Source organism: Vidua macroura, chromosome 12 (assembly GCF_024509145.1).
Source record: "Vidua macroura isolate BioBank_ID:100142 chromosome 12, ASM2450914v1, whole genome shotgun sequence".
NCBI lineage: Eukaryota > Metazoa > Chordata > Aves > Passeriformes > Viduidae > Vidua > Vidua macroura.
In genome coordinates this window covers 20,345,851-20,360,794 of record NC_071582.1, presented here as the reverse complement: position 1 = coordinate 20,360,794, position 14,944 = coordinate 20,345,851, and the positions used below count along the sequence as shown (strand labels likewise).

The 14,944-nt window shown below is 41.5% G+C and overlaps 1 protein-coding gene across 20 annotated transcripts in view; it reads left to right on the top strand.

Moving 5' to 3' along the window:
* The window catches only part of MEGF11 (multiple EGF like domains 11), a 271,786-nt gene that overhangs the window by 54,526 nt on the left and 202,316 nt on the right, over positions 1-14,944 (top strand). Inside the window, exon 1 of one of the 20 annotated variants that reach the window (XM_053988367.1) lies at positions 8,175-8,214. The exons of 17 other annotated variants lie outside the window; for them this stretch is intronic. The gene's annotated coding sequence lies outside the window, so the exon portion shown is untranslated. Of the gene's footprint in view, positions 1-8,174; positions 8,215-10,615; positions 10,697-11,078; positions 11,107-14,944 lie in introns of those variants that run through there. 2 more of the 20 variants (XM_053988366.1, XM_053988368.1) reach the window with 2 other exon arrangements.

Genomic DNA, 14,944 nt, shown 5'->3' with positions numbered 1-14,944 from the left:
GCCCCCTAAGTCTGGAATCACAGGGCTGTGGGACTGAGCAGTCCCCAGCCAGGCTGGCCTGGCCACTCAGCTCTGCCCCTCAGCCCTTCCTGCCAAAATATCCCAAAAAATTCAGCGTATTTCCTGTGAGCAGTGCCTGCAGCAAGGCATGGGAACAGAGATACAAATGCCCAAATTCTGGATGTTTAGACATAACAAGAGATTCAGCAGTGGGTCAGTGGATTGGAAATGGAACACACACCTGTGCTCTGCCTGGTGCTGTGAGGAATGGGCTCAGCTGGGAGCTCAGTGTCCTTCCAAACACGACTTTTAGACAGTGGGAAAGAAGGTTGTGAGTTTGGTCCTCATATGGGCCATTCACTTAAAAGCTGGACTCAATGATCCTTCTGAGTCCCTCCAACTCAGACCATTCTGTGATTCTGGGATTATCCAGCTGGGCCTTTTATGCACAGTGTAGGCCTTTTCTCTGCTGAGCTTCTACTGTTCTGTCTTTTGACTGTGCTGCTTGTATTATGTTAACTTTCCATACATTTTGTAGATTTTCCTGTTGAAAATTTTCCACTGTGTTTATTTTTATTTTAATTTCTTCTTGATTTAGTCCTGTGTGATCTTTTCCCCTCCTTGCTCTTTGAGACCTTCCAGCAGAAGGAGGGAGGTGTTTGTTAGCTGTCCTGAGGAAGGCTGGAGCCTGTGTTAAAAGTCATCCCCATTTATGTGGACACAGGTAACCCTGAAATACTGACCAGCACTTGCCCTTTCCTCTCCCCAGAGGTACTGACTGCTTTGCCCCCATTAATTACACCACCTGCAATCTCACCTTGGACTTCTAAAACCTTACGTGGTGTTTTTACTCCAAGATTGTCTCAGATACAAATTGCAGGTAATTATCTACATCCATCATCCTTCCCTGTGTTTCATTAAACATGGAAAGGTTCTGCACTGCTGTCTTGACTTCTCGGTTCCATTTCCCTCTCTGCCCATCAGTGTCATTAAGGAATTTTTGCTTCCAAGGTCTTCAAAGGGCAGCTAGGATGAAGTCTCAGAAATTGGAACACCACATATTAGAACAACACCACTGCAACCCCCCCAAAATAATAAAACATCCAGCATCTGTCTTGGGTAGAATAACCTTTTGCTTCAGGCTCTCTCACTCCTGGGAGCTGTATTTTACCCTGAGGAAATATTTTACTGCTTTTGTTCCCTGAGTCTGCCACCAGAGTGATATATGTAGATGTATTTAATATGCTCTCCATGCAGAATCCGAGGTGACCTATCCATCCTGCTCAGATTCAGGAGCCTGCCTCTGGTTTCACTGACCAGGAAGGAGCTCTCCTCCAGTCAGGGAGCTAATTCCACTCTGAAGTTGGTGAAAGTAATGAATTAAACCATGAGATTGTTCTGTGGCTACAGGAGTGGAGCTTTTCCAAGTGCTTTCCTTGCAGTGTAAATCACTTGGATTCAGATCCTGAGCTTAACTGAATCATTCCACTGAAGCTTTGAAACAATCCAAGGAATCTGCTCACTTCCTCAGGCAAGTGAGAAAGATAGCATGTGATGCTCTGATTTAGGAGCAGATCTAACACTTCTAAATGTCCAATTAGAATCACAAAATTCTTTGCATTTGAATGCATTTTGAACAACACAATTTAGATAAGAAATAAATCTATTTTGCAAATAAAGTTTCAAAATGTTGCTACTCTAGCAGCTGAATGAGTCCTACAGATGTGACAGGAATGCTTTGAAATGTAGCAAAACACTTTTTAGCCTGTTGAAGAGCTAGAAATGGCTCACATTAGAATAGAAATGGGTAGTAAATTTATATAATAAATGATGAGCAGTCTGAAGTGCGTGGTTCAGACATTCAAATTAGTTTCTCTCGTAACTCCAATGAAATTTAAGTTACACAAAGATGAAAAGGGAAGATGTGAAGCAGCACTTGACCAAGGTGCAAGGTCCTGTACCTGGGTCAGGGAAGGGGAACATCCAAGGCCAGGCTGGATGGGGCTGGGAGCAGCCTGGGCCAGTGGAAAGTGTCCCTGCCCATGGCAGGGGTGGCACTGGATGGGCTTTAAGGTCCCTTCCCACGCAGACCCCTCTGGGATGTTGTGAATACCTCAGAGGTGAGATTCAGTGGGATGCTGTGAATACCTCATTTGGCAGAATTCGTATGAAAAATCAGGCATTCATGCAAATGAGAAAAATTATCCACTGTTTTCTAGTCCAGATTCACTTGCATGCCTCCAGCATGTGAATAGTAAGGAATCTGAACTACTTGGACTGCTGCTTTGATTAAATGTAGCATTTTTAAAATCTCTTTTTATTTCTATAGTATTTTCAACTTTGCAGGTGCTCTGAACCAGCAGTGATAGTGACAATATGGTGATTTTATCAGCTGAAGAAGTGCTCCAATTCTCCTGCATTTCTCTATCAGGATGTGAATTCCTTCAACCATAAACCAGAATCCTAATTATTTATATATTGATTATATATATATAAAAATTATTTCTGACCCACACTCTAGGAGATTTATTGGTGTAAAATCCACTTGTTGATTTTTATTATGCTCTAGGTGGCGAGAACGGTTTTGATTGATATCCCACGATGATATTAATAATATTGTTTGTATATTTTAATGATTGTAATTCAGCTAAATGAGAATATAGATCTGCAATGCCAACATATTAATTTTGTAGTAGTACAAACATCTATTTTTTGTTAATGCAACTTCTATGTTCCCTTTTAATTTCATCAGCTGATCCTTGTGCTCGTGTGCAGGAGCAGGCAGAAGAAGCTCCAGAGTCATCCATCACAATTTATAAAAACTTTTCAGCAGTGTGTGGGTTGTCTCATGCTTGCAGAGAGGATATAATTCACTGGCTGTTTGCTGCTGCTGAGGAAACAGAGCCTTTCTCTGAGAGCAGCAGGAACTGGGCTTCATTTATGTGTTTTTTTACCTCCTGATGGTCACAGAGTCCATGGAATGGTTTGGGTTGCAAGGGACCTTCAGCACCATCCTGTTCCAATCCCAGTTTCCTCTAGACCAGGCTGCTCCAAGTCCATCCAGCCTGGCCCTGATCCTCATACCCCTTCACTCTGAGAGTACAGCACAGCCTTATCTCACAAGGGAAGTTTCTGAACAAAACAGGTGAGAATAGAAAAGGTTTAATTACGGTCAGGCCATTTCCATTACAACAATTGTGTCCCATGGTTCTTTGTCATCTTCCCTTTAAATAACTAGTCCAGTTGAACAATTCCACTGATGTCAAACAGAAGGAAGTGGTTTTTTCATGCTCATGTTTATGTTTATACATTACAGGTGTGTATAACATTCATGTAACACTGTACACACAAAGTTGGATGGCCCAGATCTAAAACCAAATTTCAGTGTCTGCCACTGCTACCAGGTAGAAACCATTGAAGCAGACCCACAAGGAAAATAAAAAGCAAACTTGAACATGGAGGTATTTTACTGCTGTAAGTGTTGTTGATGGACATTCAGGTGTATCCTGTACAGCTCTGGAAAAATCAATACCCAAGTTCCTTCAGTGCTGCTTGAGAAATTGTACAGTGACTGACACAGTGACTGGTTCACAAACAGCTTTGGAGGGCTGTGAGTCCATGTGTGCTGCTGATTTAGAGCTGGGGGCTCATTTTTTAGAAGGCAGTGGACAGAAAGCAATCAGTGAATTAGATTGTGAAAAAGTAAAAGGTTTGCAGCTCGTTGGCTGCAAAACCCTCCTTGGTCCTGATTTACCAACCTTCCTAAACTCTTGTGAGGTCTCTGTATCAGCTGTTCCTATGGAGCAGACACTTGAGTCAGCAACAAGAGCAGACACTTTTGTGATAGGATGCTGTTAATCAGAAAACAATTTTGGCTTTTGGAAAAACCAAGTCCCCTGTGGTGTCAGTTGGGCAGCAGCTGCAGTGGGGTGTGCACTGTAAGGTGAAACATTTGGGAGGTGCTGCTGGATCTCTCAATCCTCAGATATGGCTCCAAGGAATTAACTTTTAAGAGAGTGATGGTTTAGGATTTTATACATACTGCAATATAATAAATTATAGCTTACTTTGAAAAAGCTGATCAAATAGTTGGTCATTACCGAGAATTTGTCTTCTTGGTACTAGTTAAGTAAATGCACATGAAAGATCCCACTGTTTCCATACTAAAGAAGCTGGAGCTGAATACTTGTTGAAAAATAAATCAAATTGGTGGTTTAAGAACCACTGATCTGTAAAAATGAAATTTAAATTATATTCTACTGCATTTTTCACATTCAAGGCATGAAAAACATATCTAGTACATTTCCAGCATCTGGCAGTTATTTGTGGCATTATAGGAACTTTCATCCCTGGAACACTAGGCCATATCCTTCACTGGAAAAAATAAGTTTTAACCCAGTAATGACTTTGTTAAACACAGTGTACAGTGCTCTTGCACAGGAATCCTCCTTTTATCCAAAGGTCTCAGAACTTGATAGCTCTGCCCATTAAAAAAGTAAACAAAACTTTAACCTTCCTTCAGAGATTAATCAGAAAGGTCAGTGCACAGTTCTCTCCAATTTCCCAGGCTCAGCTGGGAGCTGATTAAAGCTGCCAGCTACAACTTGTCAGTTTTGTCAGAGACAACTTTATAAACCCTTTGTTATTCACTTTGCTGTGTGTTATAAATATATTTATCTTCCTCTGTCAGGCATGGACTGGACAGGTGCTAAAGGAGCAGTTAAGCTCTAACATTAATCTCTCTAACAATGTCATTACTTAGTAACTCAAACCAAAACCATGGGCAGAATATTCAGGAACTTTCTCTAGTTCTTCTTACAGGTGACTGGAGTGGTTAGGGGGAAAATGTTGGTTATTCCATGAGGTTTCCAGCAAGTCTATGCCTGTAAAATCAGAATATTTGACTGGTTGTTATTTTGTGTCTCTGGAGAAATTTTCCTGAGCTTTCCTGGGTGTATTTGGGACCCAAATATTATCTGAAATCAGCTTTCTCCCTTTCTGTAGTTGCTGAGGCTTGGCAGGCATCTCCTACTGAACACAGAGATCTCATTCTGTAGCTACAGGTTTAGGCATAATACTGTTAATCCTGGCTTTTTCCAAATCAAGTAGGATTTGTGAGTAAAACCAGGCTGTATAAAGTTAATTTAACCAAAGTAGAACTGTTCAGCCATTGAATGTCTTCAGCGAGGTTCTGCAAAGCTGGTTGTTTTTCCTTTGAGTTTGGTCTGAAAGATTTTTCCTTACAGAGGTACAGATAAAGCAATAACAGGCTGTATTGCATGACCTGCAGAATGCAAGAGCAGTTCCAGAAGGGGCTGTGCTGTGCAGGTTTCTCTGGGAGCACACAGAGCCCAGTGTCACCCTGACACCTGCTCTGAGCTGGGCTCACAGCAGTCAGAGTGACTTCCTTAATCCCAGAATATCAAACTCTGTCAGAGCTTGTGCACTGCCTTGGAGGAGGGAGCAGAAGGGCTGCCCATCTCCAGTTGCCAGCATTGGAATGGGAACTGACTCAGTTTCAGATGCCTGCTCTTGATTTAGGCCAGGGGCCTTAATCCCTGCCTCTCTAAATGAGTTTAGGAGCTACAGTATGACATAAACTATTATAGACAGGTGGGTGGTAAAGCATTCACTGTTACTTCTCCTCTAAAAGGTCTGAATTCATTTCAAATCTTTGACGTCTTGGGAACTTCCTCAAGGACTTGCCATTCTATAATACTGGTGAGTTTCAAAATGTGCCATCCATGTGAGTCTGGAATGGACAAAAGAGCAAAAGAGTGTGGCCTGGGTGGGCAGGTGTGGAGGAGTGGCAGAGGGTCACTTTTAGAATCTTCCATTAATTTCCTGTTCCTGCTTTCCAGTCTCATGCATTGTGACTGTGTGTCACTTGTTTCTTTCATTGCTCAAGGGTCATGAACAAACAGCACCGTTTTAGGATTTTCACAGCGTTTCTGAAAAATTCTCTGACTTGTGGACTTGTCTGGAATATTATTTCAAACTGCAATAAATTGAAATCTGTGTTGATATGCAGCACTCCCTTAGAGGCTTTATTGTGTTCTGCTCTCAGAGCTGGAAGATGTGTCTTTTGGTTACACTTAGAATTACAAGCAACGTAAATTTAGTGGTTTAACAAATTCCCTCCTGGACTTTTCATCACCCAAACGGATGTTTGTAAGTTTGAACATGCTGTCCTCTGTAAGACAGTCTGTTCAGGAATCAGGAATGAAGAAAGACAAACAGAGGATTTCTTCCAGGTCATGTCTGAGTGAAAGTGTTAATGTGAACATGCTTGTAGTAGACTTTAGTTTCTAGTTATAATCAATACTTGACATATTTTTCCCATGATTAAATTAAAGCTGGGAAAGTGAGATTTCCCTGAGGAGAAAACAAGTGGCAAAAGAGTTCATTGGTGATATGCACCTAATCGAAATAAATGCTATAATTACCTCTACTCTCATTCATTTCTTTGTCCCTGCTCCCTCCCCCTGGCCTGGTGCCCAACAACTTTCTGGCTTATCACCCACAGCAGAGAAGGAAAGAGATCACACAGGTGGACTTGCTTTTTCAGGGCTCTGCAGGATTCCTTAGGAGTGAGGTAAAGAAAAATTGTATTAGAGCTGTGTTTCTTCTGCTTAATATTTTCCAACAAAATGAAGAGGCACTGAGCATCCTTAAGGTTCCATGTCAGCATCCATCAGGAGAGAGAGCATTTTCCTCATCAGGAGTGAGGACAGCCTGGCTTCCCACCAGCACGGCCATGGGGCACTTCAGGCTCCTGGAAGGATATTTTTTTTCCCTAGAGGTTGGATTGGCAGTTGGTGTTCTTTGCCTGTGTTCCCCTGTATTTTTGCTAAGGCTGGGTTTTACCCTCCTGGGCTTGAGCAAGGTGTGGGATGTGGATGTTCACCACACCCCTGGGCTGACACCTGCCCAGGGGTCAGCTCCTCACAGATCCTCTTCCTGCACATCCATCCCTGCCTGGGCACTGGGATTGGTGGTGTCAGGGACTGACTCACTTGGTTCTTTGAGGGCAGTTCCAGGAAAATGAAAACAGGAATCAAAATAGCTTGAAGAAAGACATCAAGTAGAAAAATGTGACTGGAACCATTTAAAGAGTATTTTCTGGAAAATTATACTCAAGCCTTATCTTCCCCACACCAGCAGTTTGATTAGATTCTGAATGAGCCTTTTCAGAGCCCTCCTGGCAGGTCAGCCAGAACTCACCTGCCTCTGGGAGCCAGCTGTAGCCTTATTTCTTTGTTTCTAGGAATAGAACTCAGCAATTGCTCCACCATTAATGATTTCTGCATCCTGAGTCTCTTTCCCTGTGACTTTTTGAAGGATTAACCATTGGAAGCAAATTATTCTTTTATGCCTCACATTTTTTTTAAGATTTCTTTTAGACCATGAAAATAATTAAGCTGTTTGAATCTGGAAAATTGATATATTAAATAAGATGTCTAGGTTTTTATTTTGAAATCAAACTTTCTTTGTGCACTGCTACTGAACTAGGAAAATCCTTTAACAATTCCTGGCAAATACAGATTTTTACTCAGCTTTTCCTGTGAAAAGTGGAAGAATGTTGCAATTTGTGCTACATTTCTGAGGTACCTGCTAACAGACTGTAAGATTATGTTCCCATGCAAACTGAAAATTATGGTGGCTTTAAATTAAAATTAAGAACTCAATCTTTATGACGTTAAGTCAGAGGCAGTCTAATGCTATCCTGCCTACAGTTATTTACAACCCAGATGTTTACAGAAAATGAACCAAGCTCTTTATTTTTATTTTTTTTTTTATGGAACTACTGTCTCCTCATTAAGTCTCTCCTCGGTGCTGGCCCACGTGGCTCTTTGAGGCAAACGTTGTTTATGACACATCTCCGAGCTGATTCAGAGCTGAGCAGAGAGAAACTGGGAATAATCCCACTGCAAAAACAAGCAGTAGTTCAGGTGTTCAGCTGCCAAGGTGGAAAATTGCTCTGACAGTTATGATGTTGTTCCATCTTTTCCTAAGACTTAAACATCATTTCCTTCCAAGGCGTCACTGCTGCCGTGGTTCCCAGCACTCAGCAGCCTGCCCTGTGCTGGTCATACTGGTCATACTGGTCATACTGGTCATACTGGTCATACTGGTCATACTGGTTGTGCTGGGCACTGAGCACAAGGGCCCACTGCAGACTGGGCCAAAAAACCTCTCTAAAAATTCCCACAGGTTATTTACCAAGCAGTTCTTCCCTGTTGTTTATGCTTGTACACCTTACACTGAAGCAAACTGCAAATAATGAAATACAGGGAGTAGGTTTATCAAGCTGAGTTTCACTTTTATATACTGAATTATGAGCATCCAGCTATCTCTTCATAAAATTCTCTTTAACCTCTAATTAATATGAATGCAGAGCCCAGAGATTGCATTTCTATTTTCTAGATGTAAAGTCTTGATGATAAAAGACAACTTGATGGGATTAAGAAGAATTTGGTGAATGCTCGACTCTAGAATCCTTTGTATTTTTTTCCCTTATTTATTATGTTTTGGGGGTTTCAGCTGGAAAAGCTTTGAGATGTCAGAGTTCTTGCCTGTTCCTTGCTTGCTCAAATGGCACTCCATGATTAATCTGGAGGACTAATGAGCTTCTCAGTACCAGTGGGTTTTAATAGAGAAAGAATTAGATGACCTTATGCACTGTAAAAACAGCAAGAAATTTAATACAGCAACTACAAAGATCAACTGCAATTAACTAAAATAATGTCAGTCTTTGCTGTGAGGTAGAGGCTCATCCTTTGGATGTGACAAAGGAGAACAGAGATCTGGTTGCAGTCAGGTGTTCCAGGACTGATTCAATGAGGTATTTTGTGCAGAGAGGGGAAAATGTCCTAACCTTTGTACAAAGCAGTGTTCCTACAAGGCAGAGTGGGGATGGGAGAGGTCATGAGTGAACAGAAGAATAAATTTGGCAGAAAGAAATAGAAACCTCTCTCATGTGAAAACTTGTTTATTCATGAACTTCATAAAGGCCATAATTTTTTTGAGCTCGCTCACGGTGCCAAAAATGGCAGCACGAGGAGCAACGTGGCTGAGAACAAGCATCAGATGTGAGGCTGTGTGATGTCACAGAATCATTCTGTCACTCAATGCCAATGATTTCCAGGGCTGATTGCAAGCAATCATTAATCACTTTGCATTGAGAGCAACCAGCTCCTTCACATCTGGGGCAAGAACAAGTGGCACCTATTTAGCCAATGTTCAGCTCTCAGCAATTTCACACGTTGGCTTTCAAAATAAACTAAACTGGGAGAGATGAAGCAAGATTATAAATTTTTTTCCCAGGAATTCAGATAATTGAAAACTTTAGTTTACTTCTAAATTCAGTGTTCCCCACTCACACTGGCAAGAGTGTGCCAGAATGTCCATTGTGGAATTGATGGAGCTGCTGTAAGAACATTGACAATTTCTGAGTATTATGATACTTCTCTGTATGGTTATTAGAGAGAAGAGTGAGATAATATGACAGCTGTTCCTTTTCTACTCACCTGTGCTGGAAAAGGTGAGTACCTTGGCAAATCAGGTGTGTACCCAGATTATGGGATTAGAATAATCTCCCAAACCCAGGGGTCAGTTACTATACATGGCTGATATAAAGCAAGAGTATTAGGATATATATTTCCCAATTTATATATATTTATCTCCAAAGCCAAAATGTCTTGGGAAATGAGACCTAATAGAATCTGCCCTATGGTGTTAACACAATGCATTTATTCCACCCTTCCTTTTTAGTTCAGAACCAGATTTATTAAACCAGGTATGATGTTCCTGGTGAATCCTGCAGTGTTTCATAATAATGAAAAATTCCCCTTTGCCTTTCTCCTGTGCCTGACAATCATGAGAAGTTACTTAGACAAGTTACATCAAATTGGAATATTTCTAAATGTAAATGTTTCTCAGTAGCTGGGGTCTCAGGCAGTCAAAGTGAGAGGTAGCAAAGTGCTGCATTTCTATGAGTTAATGAAATACTTTGCCTTTCTGTAATCGTTGTTCCTTAAGGATTGCAGTTGTTCCTTTGAAATCCTGCTTAATCTCCACAGTTATTTATTTTGTCAGTACCTTCAGTCGTGATGGTTTGCTGTCAATCATCCATTGTCAAAAGAGAAGTGAATTTCATCAAATATTCTGTAGGTGCTGTCCCAGAGCTGAGGAAGGATTTACCTGCAGCCCTTGGCATTGTAAATGAGACAAAGCTCATTAATGACGTGGCTCATCTGCTCTAAGTGCCTCTGACAGGCAGGAGAAAGCAGAGCTAAAGACAACTCATAACCCAAATGTCTTCTCAGAGTGGCCTAAACAATATTCATTGATCTAAACATAAATTGCAGACTTCATTTTTTTGTAGTACATAATTAGATAATTCTGCAAAGAACTTTATATCACATGCATTTTCATTAATTAATATTAAACGTCATTAGCAGTCAACTCGGCTTGATCAAAGGCGGATAAGTTGCAGCAACATTCTGAGAAATAACATACCATTTACTAATTGTATTATTGATTTTCTGGTCTGAAGAATCCTCATTACAAGTGATCCAAAGTGGACCTTGCTGAGCCTGCTGGGGGTGCTTTGAACATGAGGAGTCGCTGCCAGTTCTGAGCCTCCCGCTCGCATAAATCACTCCTGGGCCTGCTTGTGCTTCTGTTTTCAAAGGTGATGCTTTAATGGACTCTGAAAGCTGCAAAAGTGTGTTCTGTGTGGCTCCACATGAAAGAGGGAAGAGATTTGGGGTTTTTTACTCCTGATTTTAATCATTCGGAAAAGATTTTAGATCTGTAGGCGGATACTTTTGAACAGTGGAAATAATGTGGCATAGTTGATTTTAATTAGTAGGCCAGCCTAAGACAGAATTTCCCATAGCTCCCTGTGACTTTTTTTTTTTGTTTTTTTTTAAATGAGGTTTTAGCATTTTTTCAAAGTTAATGATACATTCAGACTTTTCAAATTTTTATTTCATGTGAAGGCAAAAACAGAAAAAAAATCCCAAAACAAGCCATGAGGTGAATATTTGATTAGAACAAATGTGGATCTGAGCAACAGGAGCAACCTCAGATGTGTCTTATGTAAGTTTAGTGCTTTCATAGGGAAATGAAAAGGAATTGAGATCAATGACATAATTATGAAATGTTACTCTTACCCTTAATTGCTTATACTTAAGAACATGAAAAACCTAGATTTTAAAGTATCTGTCTGTGTATGTGATTAGCCTATTCAGTTGCATGAAATTTCAATTTACTCTCAATTCATGATAATAAGGTGAGATATTACTAGTAAATATTTTGTTTAGATTGTGAAGTTTGAGCATCTTTTAGAGCTAAACCACTATCCAGACTCCAGCTGGCCTTTTTGTGCCTATTTTCATTGAGATGTTGAAGGATTTTGACTAAATCCTTTAGAGGAGTAACTTACAGACAGATAAAAGTCTTGGTCAGAGTCAGTATTCTGGAAAAAAAAAAAGTGTCTGAAAAATGAGAAATTAACTGTAATTTTAAAAAATCAACTTCCGATTTTCAGATTTTTAAGGTCTTAGAATAACATTCTAAAAACTTCTGACTGCTCTGGTTCCCACCTACTCATTCCTACTCCCACCTTCTGTTTGATTTCCTAGTTAGCAAATCAAAGAATTGAAACAGGCTGAGAAATGAATGTCTGGGCTGGTGGGTGGGCTCCAAGCTTAAACAAATAAACAGACGAGCAAAACACATCCTATCCCTGCATCTGTTTGTGCCTGAGTCTGCTTTGGCAGAGGATGAGGGGTTCCATTCCCCAGCAGATGAGGAGCACACACTGCAGTGTCTTTTCCACTTGGTAGAAAACCCAAAGGACATTTCAAGGTGTATTAACAGCACATTCCTCAAAAATCAGTGTAAGGAGCTATTCTTTGAATAGCCCAGGTTATAAACTAGTAACCAATGATTTATTCAGGTATTTTGGTGTTGTGTTTTTCTATTTACCCCTTGTGGCAGTTTTTTCTTGGACAGTGATTTCTCTGGCTCATGCACAGCTGTTAAACATCTGCAGCTTTGTGTGGCCCAGCTATAGCAGCAGTGAATCATGCAAAGAGTTGGGTTAGGAGGAGATGAGCTGGAGTTTAGCTTCTCCATATCTGAAGAAAGGAATTGCATGAAAGGAAGTAATGCCATGGAAGAAGGAAGGAGGAGGAAGAGGTGGTAAGACACAAGAGTGGTGTGCAGGCTACTGAGATTCCAACAAGTGGCCAGAAGAGAGTTTACAATCACCTGTCCTGCTTCCACTCAAACATTTTCATGCACAGAGAAAACTTGTTTGTTCTGAGGCAAAGGATGGATCACTAAATTATACAATCTTGACACTTTACCCTGCAGCTCATGGCACTCCTGGAGTCCCAGCAGGTGATGGAATTCATAGCTAAGAGCATGGAAACTGCGCAGGTTCCCTTGGAGACCAAGTGAGTTGGGTTGAAGTTTAAATAAACAGAGATACAATTGCCTGTAGTGACATCTGTGAAGGGGATGTGGCAAGTGGCTGTTGATCTGGGAAGGAGTTCCCATAAAATCCTAAGTGGAATTCTCCAGAGGGGTTTTGGACAGCAGTGTGTGAGATAACAACACCTAGAAGACGATGGTCAGGAAAAATGGCTGAAGAGGGAAACAGGACTCATGGCATGTACCTAAAGAAGTGGAGCAGGTGGAAGGAGGGGGATAATCTGTGGGGAGCTTAGAAACCTTTCATTACTGCTGTGCTCTGCAAGGGAGATCAACATCAGCTCACTCTTACAAATATAAGTTTTCCACAAGTGTGGTGCTGACAAAACCAAAAGTCTCAAGGCTTGTGCTTTATTCCTGACTGTGCTGAGGCTGGAATCTGATGGGAGAGGAAAATTGGGAGCTCCCTTGTTTCCTGCCAGCCAGCACCTGGTGTGCCCACTTTGTGGAGAGGAGGACTTGGGCTTGGTTGGTTAGCAGGGTAAATGAGGTTCTGTGTTTGCTCAGAGAACCTCAACACACAGTGAGCTCTGTTAAACTTTACACAAAGTTCAAAGCAATATAAACAATTTTAAGCTCTGGTTTTTGGGCCTCTGCAGAGAGATTGATAAAGGGCTGGTAATGAAGTGTTGTCCTTGGTCATCTGAGAGCAGTGGAGCTGAGAACAAGCTCTGGAGAGGGCTCAGTAAGAGGACTCAGCAGATGGTACGTGTGAAAAGAACACAGAGAGAAAACTGTGCTTGTCTTACCTGGTAGGAAAAAACCTTAATTAGTACATCTGAAAATGAAGGAGATTAAGTCCTAACATTTCCCCATAAACTCTCTCTTTTATAATTTTCATTAATCTTTTTTCTCAAAACAGTTAAATAAGTCTTTAGTGTCAAATTTGGGAAGAGAGGGAAGAGGAAGCCAAGGCAGTTGCACGCACCAGTTGTTCAGGTCTGGTTTTGTCCATAGTGGTTTTCCCAGCTCCTGTTTTCCTGCCAGCAAACAGACTCTGGCTCTAACCTGAGTAGCTCCAGTGCCATCTGCATTGGACTGAGCTGGCACATCCAAATTCTCCCCAGATTCAAACTGGCACAGTGAACTCAATGGACTTCAGCCACTTACACCAGTAGAGACTTTGGCTCATGCATCTTCTTTGCCTTTCTTCCACCTAAGATACTCCCTTGCAATCCTGCAGTTCTCTGTGGGTTTGCTCTTTCTGATGTGTTTATGAGTGTTCCTCCCTTGACTTTTTGACAGACATTTAGCACAGTGCCCTGTTACTGTAAGCCAGGTGCTTTTATCCCTAATGAAGAGTTTCCTGGAAAAAGAATAAAAATAAATAAACAATAGATAAAGTAGGTCATGGAGACAGCAGAGTCGAGAGCTTTGCATAGTGATGTAAAATTAAATAAGGCTGGGGTCATGTTCTCGTTTATCTCTGCAGTCACTGCTCTAACAGAGTCTGTGATGGTTCCCAGAAAGGTGAGGAGATTTTGGAGGACTGTTTAGATCTGCTGGGAGTTTTGAGCGCACAGAGGAGAAAACAGACACAGAGCTGTAGGACCTGGCTGTTATCAGAGAGCATTTGCAGCTGCTGTTCTTGCCCATCCCAACCCACTGAGACCCCTCACCGTGGAGGTGCAGCTGCCTCTCAGTGGTGGTGTAGCCTGAGGGCTTCCCTCAGTGCTGGGTGCTTGAGAGATCCAAGTTTAAGTCTGGATTGCAGAGATATTTTGCTTCTTGCAGTGACTTTCCCCAGCCCAGATGCAGCCCTTGATGCCCAGCACTCCTCTTGCCTGGTTCACAGGGGAATCCAGCAGGGATTGCAAAAATCTTCCTCACACACCCTCTCCGTGGCATCAGCTCTGTGTCCTAGCGAAGGGCACATCTGTTCAGCCTGTTTTCCATGTTGGATGCCTGAATCTGGCAGTTTATAGCCAGGCACCTGAGTAACCAGCCTGATTCTCACAGATTTGTGCATGCCCTGAAAACCAGGTAAATTCTGTGCACCTCCAACTTGAGGCTTTGATTGAACCAAATATCAATCCTCCAGTATTGACAGTGTTCCAGATGTGTCTGTAAGAAACACAGGAAAGCACAAAGGATTATTTCAGCTTCTGAGGAAACCTCTTGTATTTCAAGTAAAATTGGCAGTTTTTATGTGGCCACTCTAATTCTTAAGCCATTAGAAATCAAAAAATTGATTGAACGTTTATCTTATACCTACCAGACATGCACAGAAAAAGTTATGTTCTGTCTGGGATATCAATGTCTTTAATAGCTATGAAATTAGAAACCCTTAGATTAAGGTTTCAAGAGGCTGAGAGGGGAATGGAATGCAGGAGGAAGAAACCTGTGTGCTGCTGTAATAGGGAATGCCAGGGAAGATAAAGCTCTGGGAAAAGCCCCAGGAGAAGAGCTGAGGATAATGTGCTGTTGGACCAGTGAG